Source organism: Choloepus didactylus, chromosome 8, assembly GCF_015220235.1.
Source record: "Choloepus didactylus isolate mChoDid1 chromosome 8, mChoDid1.pri, whole genome shotgun sequence".
Lineage (NCBI taxonomy): Eukaryota > Metazoa > Chordata > Mammalia > Pilosa > Megalonychidae > Choloepus > Choloepus didactylus.
This window is the reverse complement of record NC_051314.1, coordinates 3565677-3569359: the sequence shown is the minus strand read 5'-3', so window position 1 is coordinate 3569359 and position 3683 is coordinate 3565677. Positions and strand designations below refer to the sequence as shown.

Genomic DNA, 3683 nt, shown 5'->3' with positions numbered 1-3683 from the left:
TCAGCTACTCGGAGCTCCTTCTGTTTGTGAGCTCTTTTATAGGATTCCAGTGATTAAATTAAAAACCCACCCTGAATAGGTAGGGCCATATCTCCATGGAAATAATTTAATCAAATACTTCACCCACAGTTGATTGAGTCACATTTCCATGGAAATGCTCAATCAAAAGATTCTAACCTAATCAACACTAATACCTCTGCCCCCACAAGGTTGCATTAAAGAATATGGCTTTGGGGGGGACATAATCCATCCAAACTTGGACAACATTATAGATGAGATGATACTCTCCTGGGATTTGTTTTAAAAATAATCTGGCACCCTGTGGACACAACCACCTACTACTGCAGCCCCCCACACACTGCCATGGTCAACCCCACCATGTTCTTCAACATACCCATTGATGGTGAGCCCTTGGACCACATCTTCTTCAAGCTGTTTGCAGACAAAGTTCCAAAAACAGCAGAAAATTGTCATGCTCTGAGCACTGGGGAGAAAGGTTTGGTTATGAGGGTTCCTGCTTTCACAGAATTATTCCTGGGTTTATGTGCCAGGGTGGTGACTTTACACACCATAATGGCACTGGTGGCAAATCCATCCATGGGGAGAAGTTTGATGGTAAGAACTTCATTTCAAAGCATACAGGTCCTGGCATCTTGTCCATGGCCAATGCTAGACCCAACACAAACAGTTTCCAGTTTTTCATCTGCACTGCTGAGACTGAATGGTTGGAAGGCAAGCAGTTGGTCTTTGGCAAGGTGAAAAAGGGTATGAATATTATGGAAGCTATGCAGCACTTCGGGTCCAGGATTGGCAAGACCAGCAAGAAGATCAACGTTGCCAACTGTGGACAAATTTGATTTGTGTTTTGTTTTAACTAGGAGACCATTCCTTGTGTAGTACAGTAGAGTGTCCCACCTCCCCTGGTCTGTTCTCAGTATCCCATCATCTTTGTGCTCTTGCTGCCGTTCATTGGGTTCCACATTATCCCCTCCCCTTCCAAGTCTTGCTGGATTGTGGAGCTAAGTTTATGATTATGAAATAAAGAGTTAAACCACCAGAAATAAATAAATAAAATAACCTGGAATAGGGTGGGGAAAAGGGGTGTGAGCACAGAGGAAACCAGGTTTACCATGAATTGATTCCTCCAAAAGCTGAAAGATAATCACATGGGGGTTCTTATACTGTTCTCTCTCTTTTTGAATAGAATATATATACATATAATTGAGATTGTTCACACACCATGCAATTATCCAGAGATCCAAAGTATACAATCAATTGCCCATGGCACCATCATACAGTTGTGCATCCATCACCACAATTTTTCATTCAATTTTTAGAACATTTTCATTACTCCAGAAAAGACATAGAAACAAAAGAAGGAAACTCAAATCTTCCCATACCCCTAAGCACCCCCTCTCCATTATTGATTTATACTATTGGTATAGTGCATTTGTTACTGTTGATGAAAGAACATTAAATTGCTACTAACCATAGTATATAGTTTTCAAGAGGTATATTTTTTTCCTATATGCCCCTCTCTTAATATCTAGTTACAGTATCATACATTTGTTCTAGTTCCTGAGGGCCATTTCTAATATTTGTACTGTTAATCGTGGACATTGCCCATCATAAGATTCACTGTTTTATACACTCCCATCTTTTAACCTCCAACTTTCCTTCTGGTGACACAGGTGACTCTGAGTTTACCCTTTCCACCACATACTCACACCATTCAGCACTGTTAGTTATTTTCACAATGTGCTACCATAACCTCTGTCCAGTTCCAAATGTTTAAGTTCATCCTAGTTGAACATTCTGCTCCTAATAAGCAACCACTCCCCATTCTTTAGTCTTGTTCTATATCCTGGTAACTTATATTTCATGTCTATGAGTTTGCATACTATAATTATTTCATATCAGTGAGACCCTGCAATATTTGTCCTTATGTTTCTGTCTTATTTCACTCAATATAGTGTCCTCAAGGTTTCTTCATCAACCCATTTTTTAAGATGGTTTTGTTCACAAACATACATTCTGTCCTAACTAAACAATTGATGGTTCCCTATACAGTCACATATTTGTGTATTTGCCACCATCACCACTATCTTTTTAAGGACATCTGCATTTCTTCCACAAAGGAGGAGAAGAGTCAAATAAGGCAGAGAGACAAAAGAGAAAGAAAAAGAAAGAGAGGAAAAAAAATAACAGCTAGGAAGCACCAAAAGGAAAGATGGCATTAAACTAAAGTAGAATAAAGAGTCAGAGAACATCACAAATGTCAAGAGGCCCATACCCTTCCCCCATGACCCCCCCCCAAATGAATTTAGCTATGGTATATTGCCTTCATTATATTAAAGGAAGCATGATATTGTTTCTGTTAATTATAGTCTCTAGTTTGCATTGATTGTATTTTTCCCCCAATACCACCCTATTTTTAACACCTTGCAACATTGACATTCGTTTGTTCTACCTCATGTAAAAACAAATTTTTACATTTTATCACAATCATTGAGCACCCTAGGTTTCACTGGGTTATACAGTCCCAGTCTCCATCTTTCCTCTTTCCTTTTGGTGTCCCACATGCTCCTAATCTTCCTCTTTCAACCATACTCACAGTCATCTTTGTTCAGTGTACCCACATTTCTGTGCTACTATCTCCCGAAATTGTGTTCCAAACTTCTCACTCCTGTCTTTCCCTCTCCACCTGTAGTGCTCCCTTTAGTGTTTCCTGTAGAGCAGGTATCTTGTTCACAAACTCTATCATTGTCTGTTTGTCAGAGAATATTTTAAGCTCTCGCTCATATTTAAAGGACAGTTTTGCCAGATATAGGATTCTTGGTTGGTGGTTTTTCTCTTCCAGTATCTTAAATATTTCATCCCATTTCCTTCTTGCCTCCATGGTTTCTATTGAGAAATCTGCACACAGGCTTATCAAGCTTCCTTTGTATGTGATGGATCGCTTTTCTCTCGCTGCTTTCAGGATTCTCTCTTTATCTTTGACATTTGATAATCTGATTACTAAGTGTCTTGGCGTAGGCCTATTCAGATCTATTCTGTTTGGGGTACATTGTGCTTCTTGGATCTGTAATTTTATGTCTTTCATAAGAGATGGGAAATGTTCATTGATTATTTCCTCTATTATTGCTTCTGCCCCTTTTCTCTGCTCCTTCTGGGACACCCATGACATGTACATTCCTGTGTTTCATGTAGTTATTCAGTTCCCAGAGAGGTTGCTCATATTTTTCCATTCTTTTCTCTATCTGTTCTTTTGTGTGTAGGCTTTCAGGTGTCTTGTTGTCCAGTTCCTGAGTGTTTTCTTCTGCCTCTTGGGATCTGCTTTTGTATGTCTCCATTGTGTCTCATCTCTTGTGTTGTGCCTGTCATTTCCATAGATTCTGCCAGTTGTTTCTTTGAACTTTCAATTTCTACCTTATGTTCACCCAGTGTTTTCATCTCTTTTGCCATATCTTCCATAAACTTCTTGAATTGATTTAGTATTAGTTGTTTAAATTCCTGTATCTCAATTGAAGTGTAAGTTTGTTCCTTGGACTGAGCCATAACTTTGTTTTTCTTAGTGTAGGTTGTAGTTTTCTGTTATCTAGGCATCTGGTTTCCTTGGTTACCCCAATCAGGTTTTCCCAGACAAGAATGGGATGAGGTCTCGAAGGAGGCAATAGTATCAC

The 3683-nt window shown here is 39.2% G+C and overlaps 1 pseudogene; it reads left to right on the top strand.

The window, feature by feature from the left end:
* The first annotated feature begins 363 nt into the window (after positions 1-363).
* LOC119543504 lies at positions 364-857 on the top strand (annotated as a pseudogene).
* Positions 858-3683: the final 2826 nt, after the last annotated feature.